Below are 15,771 nucleotides of genomic sequence, written 5' to 3'. Positions count from 1 at the left end.
CGATCACCGAAATTAAGCAGCGTCGGGCGCGGTTAGTACTTAGATGGGGGACCGCTTGGGAACACCGCGTGTTGTTGGCTTCGTCACCAACTTTTTGCCTTTTGCCGTATTTTCGTTTCGTTTTTCATTTTTCTTTTTTTATTTTTCTTTTTTCGTTTTTATTTTCCTTGAATTATATTTTGGCCAAGGGACATGGATACTATTAAAATTTATATTACTATTGTTCGAAGGGGAACGGCATTTGGTTTTCCTTTTCTAAATAAATGCATAAATACAGGCACCCCATACCACATCCAATCCCTGCCAGCAGATCCTAGTCTAGTCGTTTGAACTAAAACCCATCTTATTGCTAGTTTTGGTCAGTCGAAGGCAGAACACAAAGGAAACCAACGTTCAGCTCCCAGGCTTTCGCCAACGACCATACTACGCTGAATACATCGGTTCTCGTCCGATCACCGAAATTAAGCAGCGTCGGGCGCGGTTAGTACTTAGATGGGGGACCGCTTGGGAACACCGCGTGTTGTTGGCTTCGTCACCAACTTTTTGCCTTTTGCCGTATTTTCGTTTCGTTTTTCCTTTTTCGTTTTTATTTTCCTTGAATTATATTTTGGCCAAGGGACATGGATACTATTAAAATTTATATTACTATTGTTCGAAGGGGAACGGCATTTGGTTTTCCTTTTCTAAATAAATGCATAAATACAGGCACCCCATACCACATCCAATCCCTGCCAGCAGATCCTAGTCTAGTCGTTTGAACTAAAACCCATCTTATTGTTAGTTTTGGTCAGTCGAAGGCAGAACACAAAGGAAACCAACGTTCAGCTCCCAGGCTTTCGCCAACGACCATACTACGCTGAATACATCGGTTCTCGTCCGATCACCGACATTAAGCAGCGTCGGGCGCGGTTAGTACTTAGATGGGGGACCGCTTGGGAACACCGCGTGTTGTTGGCTTCGTCACCAACTTTTTGCCTTTTACCTTTTGCCGTATTTTCGTTTCGTTTTTCATTTTTCTTTTTTCGTTTTTATTTTCCTTGAATTATATTTTGCCCAAGGGACATGGATACAATTAAAATGTATATTACTATTGTTCGAAAGGGAACGGCATTTGGTTTTCCTTTTCTAAATAAATGCATAAATACAGGCACCCCATACCACATCCAATCCCTGCCAGCAGATCCTAGTCTAGTCGTTTGAACTAAAACCCATCTTATTGCTAGTTTTGGTCAGTCGAAGGCAGAACACAAAGGAAAACCAACGTTCAGCTCCCAGGCTTTCGCCAACGACCATACTACGCTGAATACATCGGTTCTCGTCCGATCACCGAAATTAAGCAGCGTCGGGCGCGGTTAGTACTTAGATGGGGGACCGCTTGGGAACACCGCGTGTTGTTGGCTTCGTCACCAACTTTTTGCCTTTTACCTTTTGCCGTATTTTCGTTTCTTTTTATACCCGATACTCAAAATGAGTATTGGGGTATATTAGATTTGTGGTAAAAGTGTATGTGTGTAACGTCCAGAAGGAATCGTTTCCGACCCCATAAAGTATATATATTCTTGATCAGCATCAATAGCCGAGTCGATTGAGCCATGTCTGTCTGTCCGTCTGTCCGTCTGTCCGTCCGTCCGTCTGTCCGTCTGTCCGTCCCCTTCAGCGCCTAATGCTCAAAGACTATAAGAGCTAGAGCAACGATGTTTTGGATCCAACTTTGCCCCGCCCACTTCCGCCCCCACAAAGGGCGAAAATCTGTGGCATCCACAATTTTAAAGATACGAGAAAACCAAAAACGCAGAATCGTAGAGAAAGACGATATCTTTTAGACTGCGGAATCTGAATTGGATCGTATTATTATTATAGCCAGCATCAAGAAAACAATTTCATTTTTTCTCGCCCTGTCTCTCTCTAACACACACGTAGCATAGGCGGCTTTGCTTAGAGTAAAACATTAGCGCCTAGATCTCAGAGACTATAAAAGCTAGAGCAACCAAATTTGGTATCCACACTCCTAATATATCGGACCGAGACGAGTTTGTTTCAAAATTTCGCCACACCCCCTTCCGCCCCCGCAAAGGATGCAGATCTGGGGATATTCATAAATCTCAGAGACTATTAAGGCTAGAGTAACCAAATTTGGTATCCGCACTCCTGTTAGATCTCACTATAAAACGTATATCTCAAAATGTCGCCCCACCCCCTTCCGCCCACACAAAAGACGAAAATCTGTTGCATCCACAATATTGCAAAATCGAGTAAACTAAAAACGCAGAATCATAGACAATGACCATATCTATCCGGTTTGCCGAATCTGGATCAGATCGGATCATTTTTGTAGCCAAAAGCAAGAAATCAATTTTTACAACTCACAACGTTCCCCATCGTTTTTATTTGCCTTTAATGGGGGCTGAGCTACGGAAGCTGGTGGAGTCCGTCCATCCCTCGTTTCCCTGAGCTGTATCTTTAGTGTATCTCTGTTTGCTTTAACATCGAGAAAGTTTTGCTCTTCTTTTCAGTCGAGGCAGCGACTCATAAAGCAGGCTGAAGTCCCACTCCTGGTTGTTTTCCCCTGAACTTGAGGTTTTTTTTTCTTTCCTAGGTGCGAATTGGAAGGCAATGTGGCGGCAGGCCGCAAAACTTTTTCTCCGCTCTCCTTCTCTCCGCCAAGAAAAGGTCACTGAACAATTGACAAAGGGGCTTCTCCCGCTCTCCGTTTTCCTGGGGTTCAACAAACGCCATTTAAAAGTTTTACATAATAGTTGGTCCCGGCACTTGTCAAGTGCCCATTAAGCCAAAGATCTTGGCAAAGGAAAAACAATGACAGGCGCTGGCTGCCTGAGCAGCGGTTGATGCGGAAATTCAATCAAAGCCCGCTCAATTAAAAGTTGTCAATGGAACACTATTAGAACACTCATTGCGTTGAGTATAGTTCATAAGTTTGCTCATCCATGGGACACATCCACAAAAACACACACACCTCATCATTGGCTTTTGCAAAGATTCCAGTTACCTTAATTTGTCAATTTGGTTAATGGATTCTGTCGTTTCGAGATTTTGGATATCTGATTGAATTTGATGATCCATTTGCTGTTGCCGGACTAAGAAAAATCGTATATGCACAGAAAATGTGGTTCTTTTCTTTCGATGTAGTATCTCTTTTTCTTTTAGAAGGGTCTTTCTGAAAATGATTTGAATTTCGCGGGAACTTTTAGCTATTTTTCGAGCCAACAAGTAGGGCTGGAAAAGCGGGCGAAATATATTTACAGAGATCCCTCTATTGTATAAACAAGTTTTTGTTGTTGTCGTCGCCCGATATCACTATGCAAAAAAATGGAACCTTTTTTCCACTGTGAATCCAAAGGACTTTCTTATATAGATTTGGGTCTTGCAAATTATTTAATAATTGGTATTTTTATACCCGATACTCAAAATGAGTATTGGGGTATATTAGATTTGTGGTGAAAGTGGATGTGTGTAACGTCCAGAAGGAATCGTTTCCGACCCTATAAAGTATATATATTCTTGATCAGCATCAATAGCCGAGTCGATTGAGCCCTGTCTGTCTGTCCGTCCGTCCGTCTGTCCGTCTGTCCGTCTGTCCGTCCCCTTCAGCGCCTAATGCTCAAAGACTATAAGAGCTAGAGCAACGATGTTTTGGATCCAGACTTCTGTGATATGTCACTGCTACAAAAATATTTCAAAACCTTGCCCCGCCCACTTCCGCCCCCTCAAAAGGCGAAAATCTGTGGCATCCACAATTTTAAAGATACGAGAAAACCAAAAACGCAGAATCGTAGAGAATGACCATATCTTTTATACTGCAGAATCTGAATTGGATCGTATTATTATTATAGCCAGCATCAAGAAAACAATTTCATTTTTTCTCGCCCTGTCTCTCTCTAACACACACGTAGCATAGGCGGCTTTGCTTAGAGTAAAACATTAGCGCCTAGATCTCAGAGACTATAAAAGCTAGAGCAACCAAATTTGGTATCCACACTCCTAATATATCGGACCGAGACGAGTTTGTTTCAAAATTTCGCCACACCCCCTTCCGCCCCCGCAAAGGATGCAAATCTGGGGATATTCACAAATCTCAGAGAGTATTAAGGCTAGAGTAACCAAATTTAGTGTCCGTACTCCTGTTAGATCTCACTATAAAACGAATATCTCAAAATTTCGCCCCACCCCCTTCCGCCCCCACAAAGGACGAAAATCTGTTGCATCCACAATATTGCAGATTCGAGAAAACTAAAAACGCAGAATCATAGATAATGACCATATCTATTAGATTGCTGAATCTGGATCAGATCAGATAATTTTTATAGCCAAAATTTGCAGTGGCTACGCAGCGCCCGGCGTCACGCTCAGACTGATTTTCTGTCTCTCTCGCACGCACTCTTTGTCGTGTCGTTAAATATTAGCGGCGTCTGCCGGAGGAGAGCCATACTGACTTAGTATCGGGTATAACCGTAGAGTTGCGGTGTCCGCAGCAACTCACAACGTTCTCCCTCGTTTATTTTTCATTTTTCGTTTTTATTTTCCTTGAATTATATTTTGGCCAAGGGACATGGATACTATTAAAATTTATATTACTATTGTTCGAAGGGGAACGGCATTTGGTTTTCTCTTTCTAAATAAATGCATAAATACAGGCACTCCATACCACATCCAATCCCTGCCAGCAGATCCTAGTCTAGTCGTTTGAACTAAAACCCATCTTATTGTTAGATTTGGTCAGTCGAAGGCAGAACACAAAGGAAAACCAACGTTCAGCTCCCAGGCTTTCGCCAACGACCATACTACGCTGAATACATCGGTTCTCGTCCGATCACCGAAATTAAGCAGCGTCGGGCGCGGTTAGTACTTAGATGGGGGACCGCTTGGGAACACCGCGTGTTGTTGGCTTCGTCACCAACTTTTTGCCTTTTACCTTTTGCCGTATTTTCGTTTCTTTTTTTATTTTTCTTTTTTCGTTTTTATTTTCCTTGAATTATATTTTGCCCAAGGGACATGGATACAATTAAAATGTATATTACTATTGTTCGAAAGGGAACGGCATTTGGTTTTCTTTTTCTAAATAAATGCATAAATACAGGCACCCCATACCACATCCAATCCCTGCCAGCAGATCCTAGTCTAGTCGTTTGAACTAAAAACACATTCTATTGTTAGTTTTGGTCAGTCGAAGGCAGAACACCAAGGAAACCAACGTTCAGCTCCCAGGCTTTCGCCAACGACCATACTACGCTGAATACATCGGTTCTCGTCCGTTTTCTCTTTCTAAATAAATGCATAAATACAGGCACCCCATACCACATCCAATCCCTGCCAGCAGATCCTAGTCTAGTCGTTTGAACTAAAACCCATCTTATTGCTAGTTTTGGTCAGTCGAAGGCAGAACACAAAGGAAACCAACGTTCAGCTCCCAGGCTTTCGCCAACGACCATACTACGCTGAATACATCGGTTCTCGTCCGATTTTCTCTTTCTAAATAAATGCATAAATACAGGCACCCCATACCACATCCAATCCCTGCCAGCAGATCCTAGTCTAGTCGTTTGAACTAAAAACACATTCTATTGTTAGTTTTGGTCAGTCGAAGGCAGAACACCAAGGAAACCAACGTTCAGCTCCCAGGCTTTCGCCAACGACCATACTACGCTGAATACATCGGTTCTCGTCCGATCACCGAAATTAAGCAGCGTCGGGCGCGGTTAGTACTTAGATGGGGGACCGCTTGGGAACACCGCGTGTTGTTGGCTTCGTCACCAACTTTTTGCCTTTTACCTTTTGCCGTATTTTCGTTTCGTTTTTCATTTTTCGTTTTTATTTTCCTTGAATTATATTTTGCCCAAGGGACATGGATACAATTAAAATGTATATTACTATTGTTCGAAAGGGAACGGCATTTGGTTTTCTTTTTCTAAATAAATGCATAAATACAGGCACCCCATACCACATCCAATCCCTGCCAGCAGATCCTAGTCTAGTCGTTTGAACTAAAAACACATTCTATTGTTAGTTTTGGTCAGTCGAAGGCAGAACACCAAGGAAACCAACGTTCAGCTCCCAGGCTTTCGCCAACGACCATACTACGCTGAATACATCGGTTCTCGTCCGTTTTCTCTTTCTAAATAAATGCATAAATACAGGCACCCCATACCACATCCAATCCCTGCCAGCAGATCCTAGTCTAGTCGTTTGAACTAAAACCCATCTTATTGCTAGTTTTGGTCAGTCGAAGGCAGAACACAAAGGAAACCAACGTTCAGCTCCCAGGCTTTCGCCAACGACCATACTACGCTGAATACATCGGTTCTCGTCCGATCACCGAAATTAAGCAGCGTCGGGCGCGGTTAGTACTTAGATGGGGGACCGCTTGGGAACACCGCGTGTTGTTGGCTTCGTCACCAACTTTTTGCCTTTTACCTTTTGCCGTATTTTCGTTTCTTTTTTATACCCGATACTCAAAATGAGTATTGGGGTATATTAGAATTGTGGTAAAAATGGATGTGTGTAACGTCCAGAAGGAATCGTTTTCGACCCCATAAAGTATATATATTCTTGATCAGCATCAAGTGCCGAGTCGATTGAGCCATGTCTGTCTGTCTGTCCGTCCGTCCGTCTGTCCGTCCCTATTAGTGCGTAGTGCTTAAAGACTATAAGAGCTAGAGCAACGATGTTTTGGATCCAGACTTCTGTGATATGTCACTGCTACAAAAATATATTTTAAAAATTCGTCACGCCCACTTCCGCCCCCAAAAAGAAGGAAAATCTGTGGCATCTACAACTTTTAAGATATGAGAAAGCCAAAAACGCAGACTCTTAAAGAATGACCATATCTTTTAGACTGCAGAATCTGAATTTGATCGTATTATTATTGTTCGGGCCAGCCGCTGAATAATAACCGTAACTTTAACATTATTATTGTATGAGCAGAGAGAACCGCCTATGTTGTAAAGCGTTGACTTTCTGCAGAGCTGCTGCGCTCTCCCGCTAAAGGGGCTCTCTGCCGCCGCCACTTCGGCAATCACTTTGATCTAACGCCGTCGTCTATAGTTTAGTTCTATGCTAACCCCTCTGCGCATTGGTTGCATATCGATCTCGCATAAATTTTATCTGGCAATAGCAAGCAATCGGCTTCTGCTAAGCCACCAAGATTAAATACGAATTATAAAGTTTAACCCAAAATCTCTTTTCATTTTTGAAACACATAGGTGCCAAAAAAGCTTGGCATCTCAAACAATGGTGACCCCCCGACGTGATATAAAACCATTTCTTAATCGCGTTCCGTTAAAAAACTTATTAATTATACAATATTGTGTTGTTGGGTAAACTACCAACAAATACATTTGTGTGCACATTAAAAACAGTTTAAAGTGCAAATTCAGTGAGAGTGCGGCTGGAATATTTATAGACAAATTCCGGTACTTTAAGCGTCGAATCTCTCATTCTCAGCGCAGCTGCAGCCGCGGTTCTTGACTTTCCGTGTCTTGCATTCTCGCTCTCGCGTCTATACATCGTCGCTTAAGCGGTATTTCATTTTCCGTTGCTGTGTCGAATTGCACAACGGTTAACATGGACAACGATCCGAATACAGGCGCGGGCGGAAATATTGTGGTGGCTGATTCCAGACTGAGTCTGTATAGGCGTAAATGTCAGTCATTATATGATCGATTGCACAGGCTTGGCCAATCCTTTGCGGGGAATAAAATCGATAAGCTGACCGCCGCGGAAGTCGAGGTGCGCCTTGATATGTTGGCAGAAATTCGAGAGGAATTTAATAAGGCCCATAATGAATTGGAGGCTCTCGATCAAAACGAGATTGGGAGTGAGCTGCGCGAAATCTTCGATACTCTTTTCATATCGTTGAAAGCTGAGTTGCTGGCTGCTGTTGAAGTAAGCCAGTCACACGCCGCTGCCCATTCTACGACTCTGCCAAGCCATTCCGGACATAGTACCATCATCATGGCTCACAAGCAGCGACTTCCTGAGCTGAAGGTGCTGAAGTTTTCTGGTGGATACGTCGAGTTCTCGGATTTTATGGCAATGTTCAAATCGGTGATTGAAGCGGATGCGGATCTCAGTGACATCGAGAAATTCCAGCACCTTCGCTCTTGCCTCGCTGATGCGGCTTTGGATTCGGTTCGATCGTTGGAGCTCTCCAGTGCAAATTATCGTGCGGCTCTGGATATACTTAATAAACGCTTTAATAACAAAAGACTTGTTTTCCAGGCACACATCAAGAAGATTCTTGGGCTAAAGAGGGTAGACTCGCCTTCTGCTAAAAGGCTTCGGGAGTTTTCGGATGCAGTCAATTTACACATGCGAGCGTTGCAGACATTGGGAACTGCTGAGGAGATTTCAGGATTCATGGTCATCAACATGCTGCTGCAGAAGTTGGATTCGAAGACGCAAACCAAATGGGAGGAGCACACATCGTCGGATGCTATACCTACCGCAGAGGAATTCTTCGAGTTCTCTACAGGTGGGAAAAAACCATTCCTATACGCAGGTTAAGAAAACGTTTGTAGCTTCCAACTCTTCCGCCGACCCGTCTGTATGCGTCTTTTGCCACTCAGCGGGCCATGGAATATACTCGTGCAAGATATTCGGAAATCTCTCACCGTTGCTGCGCCACAAAGAAGTGAAGAAGCTTTCCCTATGCTTCAATTGCCTAAAACCGGGGCACCGGACCCGCGCATGCAATAGTGGAAAATGTCGAGTATGCGGCGGTAGGCATCATAGTTTGTTGCACTTCGATAGTATACAGCCCACAACACAAGGCTGCCCAGGTATTACTCCTCCCGATCTGGCCGTTCAACCGGACACTCTTCCCGTTGCTCAAAATTCTGCTAGCAGCTCGTCTCTACCTTCGTCTACCTCTCTTGCTGCCCAAGGTCTTCACTCTGATGTCGTGCTTCTGGCTACAGCCGTAGCTCTCGTGAAGAATCGGTCTGGCGTTTTAGTTCCTTGTCGTGCCATCTTAGATTCAGGATCGCAGCTGCATCTCGTCACATCCAGGTTCGCCCAGCAGCTTCAGCTTAGGAGAACTCAATCGTCTGCACTTGTGTCTGGGCTGGGCGATACCAGCGTTTCTACTGAGGGATCCACCATAAGCATTTGTATGCATTCTCGCACCTCTGCTTACACAACTACGCTTACTGCTCTCATCGCACCCACGATTACCGATTCTCAACCAAGTATGGCAGTAAATGTATCCGATTGGCGTATTCCATCTAACATTCAGTTCGCTGCTCCTGCATTTTTCAATCCTCAACGGGTTGATCTTCTCATTGGTGCGAGCGTTTTTTATGATCTCCTCTGCGTAGGGCAAATCAAACTCACCGATGGACTGCCTCTTCTGCAGAAGACCCGGCTTGGGTGGATCGTATCTGGCGGTGGACAGAAGGTATCAAGCTCGGCGCTTTTGGCCACGCACAATTGTCCAGATTCGATAGCTGAGATGGAAGCAAGGTTGGATAAAACTCTTCGTATGTTTTGGGAAGTCGAGAATTGTGTGGAGGCTGGGTTGAATACCAAAGAAGAAGACGATTGTGAAGCACATTTCGTAAGCCACCTTTCACGGTTGCCATCCGGGGAGTATGCAGTTCGTCTGCCGCTAAATAACAATACTGATCGTTTAGGAGAATCTTATGCTCAGGCTTATCGACGGTTCATCAGTCTGGAGCGAAAACTGGAACGTAATCCTACACTCAAGGAGCGGTATTCCGCCTTTATGAGGGAGCCTCCCGTAGCCTCTGCAAATATTTCTTGCCTCATCACTGTGTCCTAAAGGAGGACAGTACGACGACAAAACTCCTTGTCGTTTTCGACGGATCCGCAGCTACATCAACTGGATATTCTCTAAATGATGTGATGATGACAGGCCCAGTTATTCAGCCTTCATTGTTTAACATATTGATTCGCTTTCGAACATATCCAGTCGCTCTCACTGGGGACATTTGTAAAATGTACCGTTGCGTACGAGTGTCTCCACCCGACAATTTGTATCAGTGCATCCTATGGCGAGATTCCATCGAGTCTGAGGTTCAAGTCTACACATTAGACACCGTCACATACGGGACGAGGGCTGCATCATTTTTAGCGGTCCGCGCAATGCACCAGCTGGCCATCGACGAGGGTTGGCTCAGCTGCTCTGCGGCAGGAGTTTTACGTGGATGACCTAATTTCGGGCGGTAATTCGGTCGCACAGGTCATGGACAAGATGCACCAAACATCAGCTTTACTGTCCCGTGGTAACTTTAGACTTAGGAAATGGTGCTCCAGTCACCAGGAAGTACTTGAGGGAACCCCTGAAGATGACATAGAGAAGTTCCTAAAGTTTAATGATGGAAGCGACATAGCCAAAACTCTCGGCTTAGCGTGGGACCCTGCTTCGGATCAGCTGCTTTTTCCCTTGTCCGCACTGGACACAACCTCAAAGCCATCAAAGCGGTCAGTTTTATCTACGATTGCGCGGTTCTACGACCCTCTTGGATTGATAAATCCAGTCATTGTCAGGTGCAAAATCTTCCTTCAGCAGCTTTGGAGAGAAAATTTGGATTGGGATGAAAGCCTACCCTCAGCATTGCATTCAACTTGGATGGACTTGAGAAATAGTTTGGCAAGCATTTCTCGGATCTCATTTCCTCGCTTGGTTCTTCGTTCTAGTGTGGCTACAGAAGTTCACGGATTCTGTGATGCCAGCTTAGAAGCATATGGCGCTTGCGTGTATGTCGTGTCCAGGGAAGCCCAGTCTTCGAGCCACGTTTTGTGCTCAAAGTCGCGAGTGGCGCCGCTAAAGACTATATCGATTCCTAAGCTGGAATTAAGTGGAGCCCATTTGCTTGCAAAAATCATGCAAAATGTAAAGGACATGGGAATCTTTACAGGTCGGTTCTATTGCTGGTCGGATTCGTCAACAGCATTATCTTGGATTAGGGACGAGCCAGCTAAATTTCAAGTTTTCGTGGCAAATCGAGTGGCATCAATTCAGGAGTTGACGGCAGACATGGAATGGCGCTATGTTCCCACATCTTTAAATCCTGCTGATATTCTCTCGAGAGGCTCGCTTCCCAACCATCTTATCCAGTCAGAGCTATGGTTTCACGGCCCATCCTTTTTGCTATGCTCCAAGGATAAGTGGCCTGTATCTCCTACTAACAACATAGCAACTTTGGAGCTTCGCAAGAGAGGATTGCTAATCACGTCTCCACATGCCGATCTCACGTCCGGATGCAAATTTGCGAATTCATTCTTTCGCATGCAGCGCACATTCGCCTACATGCATAAATTTATACATCGTCTTAGGCATCCAGGACTCACCGTTTCTGATATTCGGCAAGGAACGCATCTTCTAATTCGACACATTCAGCTGGCAAATTTGTGGATGGACATAAAGGAGATTCGGCGCAATGGTCAAGTCATTAAATCCAGTTCTATTAGTTCGCTCAACCCGTTCATCGATCAGTCTGGACTACTTAGAGTTGGAGGTCGTCTTGGCAACTCATCGCTAGGATTTGACGCTCAGCACCCGCTCATTCTGCCAAAGGGACATTCCATTACCTTTGCGCTGATAAGATATTATCATGAAAGAAACCTCCATGCCGGACCTCGCGCCTTGCTATCCAAAATTCGGCTGGAATATTGGCCCATTGGAGGTGTTAAGGCAGTGTCAAGGGTCGTCAGCAGATGTGTGAGATGCTTCAGGACTAGGCCGCGCATGGTCGAACACATCATGGGAGACCTACCTAAGGAACGTTTGGAATGATCTCGAGCTTTTGAAGTCACTGGAGTAGATTACTGTGGACCTTTTTTCTACCGATCAGAAATCCGCACAAGGCCTCCGATCAAGTGCTACATTAGCGTATTCATCTGCTTCACTTCCAAGGCTATACACATGGAGCTCGTAAAGGATTTGACCACCGCATCGTTTCTAGGCGCACTAAAGCGTTTTACTTCCACTCGAAGAAGGCCAAGTCAAATTTGGTCGGACAATGCGACAAACTTCGTTGGGGCCAAGAACGAGCTTCTGGAGCTAAAGAAGCTCTGTCTGAGCGAACCGCATATGAAGGAGGTCCACGAATCCTGCTTGGCTGACTCGATCGACTGGCGTTTCATCCCACCTCGCTCTCCGCATTTTGGCGGGTTGTGGGAAGCGGCCGTGAAGACCGCAAAATATCACCTGTACCGCTCAGTTGGACCATCTGTGCTTAGCTTCGACGAGCTGCGCACTCTGATCTGTCAGATCACTGCAATTGTTAACTCTCGCCCTTTGCTCTCGCTTTCAGAAAATCCTGATGATTTAGACGTTTTGACTCCTGCTCATCTGCTTTTAGGCGGCCCCCATGAGCAAATCCTCGAGCCTGACCTAACGAAGCTGAACTACAATCGTCTGGATGGCTGGCAGCGGGTCACCCAACTACAACAAATATTTTGGAGCCGTTGGCGCGAAGAGTATCTCACTCTTTTGCAAGAGCGCGCGAAGTGGCGTACCCCCGCGCAAAACATCTGCAAGAACGACCTCGTTCTGGTGAAGGACGAAAATCTTCCTCCAATGCGTTGGCCACTGGCTAGAGTGGTCGATGTCGTTTTCGGCAAGGACGGAGTGTGTCGCGTCGCTGACCTGAAGACATCCTCAGGAAACATCAGGAGGGCCGTCAGTCGGCTATGTTTGCTGCCCCTTAAGGAATCTGTTGAGAGACTAGCTCCCAACGGGGGGAGTATGTTCGGGCCAGCCGCTGAATAATAACCGTAACTTTAACATTATTATTGTATGAGCAGAGAGAGAGCCGCCTATGTTTTAAAGCGTTGACTTTCTGCAGAGCTGCTGCGCTCTCCCGCTAAAGGGGCTCTCTGCCGCCGCCACTTCGGCAATTACTTTGATCTGCTGCCGCCACTTCGGCAATCACTTTGATCTAACGCCGTCGTCTATAGTTTAGTTCTATGCTAACCCCTCTGCGCATTGGTTGCATATCGATCTCGCATAAATTTTATCTGGCAATAGCAAGCAATCGGCTTCTGCTAAGCCACCAAGATTAAATACGAATTATAAAGTTTAACCCAAAATCTCTTTTCAGTTTTGAAACACATAGGTGCCAAAAAAGCTTGGCATCTCAAACAATTATTATAGCCAGCATCAAGAAAACAATTTCATTTTTTCTCGCCCTGTCTCTCTCTAGCGCACACGTAGCATAGGCGGCTTTGCTTAGAGTAAAACATTAGCGCCTAGATCTCAGAGACCATAAAAGCTAGAGCAACCATATTTGGTATCCACTCTCCTAAGATATCGGACCGAGACGAGTTTGTTTCAAAATTTCGCCACACCCCCTTCCGCCCCCGCAAAGGATGAAAATCTGGGGATATTCACAAATCTCAGACTATTAACGCTAGAGTAACCAAATTTGGAATCCGCACTCCTCTTAGATCTCACTATAAAACGTGTATCTCAAAATTTCGCCTCACCCCCTTCCGCCCACACAAAGGACGAAAATCTGTTGCATCCACAATATTGCATATTCGAGAAAACTAAAAACGCAAAATCATAGATAATGACCATATCTATCAGATTACTGAATCTGGATTAGATCGGATCATTTTTATAGCCAAAAGGAACAAATCAATTTGCAGTGGCTACGCAGCGCCCGACGTCACGCTCAGACTGATTTTCTGTCTCTCTCGCACGCACTCTTTGTCGAGTCGTTCAATATTAGCGCCGTCTGCCGGAGGAGAGCCATACTGACTTAGTATCGGGTATAACTGTAGAGTTGCGGTGTCCGCAGCAACTCACAACTGACAATTCTCCTAGGTCAGCTATAATTTTCAAAATATTTCGTTAAGCATGCGAAAAAATCCTTAGTGCTAGTAGTGTTTGCAGAATACAATTTAAACAATTTAAACGAGGCGGAACGTTGTGCGTATCGTCGAAATTGTGGATGCCACAGATTTTCGCCCTTTGTGGGGGCGGAAGTGGGCGGGGCAAAGTTTTGAAATATTTTTGGAGCAGTGACATATCACAGAAGTCTGGATCCAAAACATCGTTGCTCTAGCTCTTATAGTCTTTGAGCATTAGGCGCTGAAGGGGACGGACAGACGGACAGACGGACGGACGGACAGACAGACAGGGCTCAATCGACTCGGCTATTGATGCTGATCAAGAATATATATACTTTATAGGGTCGGAAACGATTCCTTCTGGACGTTACACACATCCACTTTTACCACAAATCTAATATACCCCAATACTCATTTTGAGTATCGGGTATAAAAAGTATATTAGCAAAGAACTCTGAACCATTGCTACACTCAGATTGGTGTAAACTACTCACAAAAGCGGAATATGCAATAAACCATTCAAAACATTCGGTTACTGGGGAAATACCATCGGTGGTACTCTTCGGTGTTCAGCAAAGAGGCTGTGATATTGACGCTTTAACGGAATTTCTAGAAGACAAAACTAATTCAAGACCAAATAAAGACTTAATAGCAATGGGGAAGGGAGTATTACATAAAATAACTGAAAACCAAACTAAGATAAAACACTATTATGATAAAAATATTAAGAAACATATAAAATTTAAAGAAGGAGCCTTTGTTCTCGTAGGAAGCGCTGACACTACGATAGGTACAAATAAGAAATTTATTCCAAAATTTAAAGGGCCATACATTATCAAAAAAAAAATGTACCAAATGATCGGTATGTTATAACTAGACCCCGGATTTTGCATATTTGCATATTTTTAGAGGATTAAGATAGAAAAATTCTGATGACACTAAAGTTCGTTTCATGAAAAGTAGATTTGAAAACGATCTGCATATTTTCATTTTTTTTGCATATTTGCATGAAATGCATATGCATAATATATGCAAAATATATGCAAATTATGCAAAAAATATGCAAAGTATATGCAAATTATGCAAAACATATGCAAAATATGCAACAATTTCCTATGTAAATCAAATAAAAGAAAAATTTAAAAACGATTTAGAAGGTAGTATAGGTATTGAAATTTTATTTACTATTTTTTGCTATTAAACTAGATACTTAAAACATACGATATAATAAAGGCTTAAAATTTTTTAGAAATAATTTGTATTGCAGTAAACAACTAAAATTTTCTCTAAATTATTTATTAAGAGGCTCTGACGTTTCTCTCCAAAAATCAGTTTGTACGTGGAAAAGCTTCTTTCAACGTCACAGGAAGTAACTGGAGCAAATTTATATTTTATTATATTTTCTTTTGTGACTGGTTCGATTCCAGACAGATCCTCAGCATTTAGATTTAATATACTATTTATTCTTGAAATGATTTAAAAATCAGGATTTCTTTTCAAAATTGCTTCAAATTTCTTTTTTAAATCAATTCCAAATCACAAAATCACCAGTTATGTTATAGACAATATTTTCAGCTTCCTTGAATAAGTCCATTAACGTTTTTAATGATAGCCCCTTCGCTTCCAATGCTGTTATTATTTCGGCAACTCTCTCGAAGTGGGATTTTATATATATAAATTCTTGATGTAGTTGTGGATTTTCTACCAGCTCCTTCGCCAGCTTAGTGGATTCAGCATCTTCTGAGTTCAGTGTTTCAAGAACCTAAAATGCAAATTTAGAATCTTTTTATTTATCAAACTAAAATTTTTTTTGTTGACAAACCTCTTTTATTCCTTCCATGTTATCTGCATGCCGCCTTCAACCATGTACCCCATCTGGTTATGATGGGTTCTGGTGGTAACTCCTTATTGAGTATTTGTTTCTAGCGTTGTACT

The 15,771-nt window shown here is 43.5% G+C and overlaps 6 non-coding genes across 6 annotated transcripts; all 6 read left to right on the top strand.

The window, feature by feature from the left end:
- The first annotated feature begins 410 nt into the window (after positions 1–410).
- Positions 411–529, top strand: LOC6604432. The gene has a single exon (XR_048279.1). It is a non-coding gene; the product is annotated as a 5S ribosomal RNA (ribosomal RNA).
- Positions 530–838: 309 nt separating this feature from the next.
- Positions 839–957, top strand: LOC6604431. Its single transcript, XR_048278.2, has one exon. It is a non-coding gene; the product is annotated as a 5S ribosomal RNA (ribosomal RNA).
- Positions 958–1,281: 324 nt separating this feature from the next.
- LOC6603816 lies at positions 1,282–1,400 on the top strand. Its single transcript, XR_048225.2, has one exon. It is a non-coding gene; the product is annotated as a 5S ribosomal RNA (ribosomal RNA).
- Positions 1,401–4,786: 3,386 nt separating this feature from the next.
- LOC6604631 lies at positions 4,787–4,905 on the top strand. Its single transcript, XR_048290.1, has one exon. It is a non-coding gene; the product is annotated as a 5S ribosomal RNA (ribosomal RNA).
- Positions 4,906–5,643: 738 nt separating this feature from the next.
- On the top strand, positions 5,644–5,762 carry LOC6604330. The gene has a single exon (XR_048269.1). It is a non-coding gene; the product is annotated as a 5S ribosomal RNA (ribosomal RNA).
- A 523-nt stretch (positions 5,763–6,285) lies between these two features.
- LOC6603817 lies at positions 6,286–6,404 on the top strand. Its single transcript, XR_048224.1, has one exon. It is a non-coding gene; the product is annotated as a 5S ribosomal RNA (ribosomal RNA).
- The last annotated feature ends 9,367 nt before the right edge of the window (positions 6,405–15,771 follow it).

This window comes from Drosophila persimilis, unplaced genomic scaffold (genome assembly GCF_003286085.1).
Source record: "Drosophila persimilis strain 14011-0111.01,24,50 unplaced genomic scaffold, DperRS2 tig00000697-arrow-arrow-pilon, whole genome shotgun sequence".
Taxonomy (NCBI): domain Eukaryota; kingdom Metazoa; phylum Arthropoda; class Insecta; order Diptera; family Drosophilidae; genus Drosophila; species Drosophila persimilis.
The sequence above is the reverse complement of the archived record's forward strand: the minus strand, read 5'-3'. Positions and strand labels throughout refer to the sequence as shown.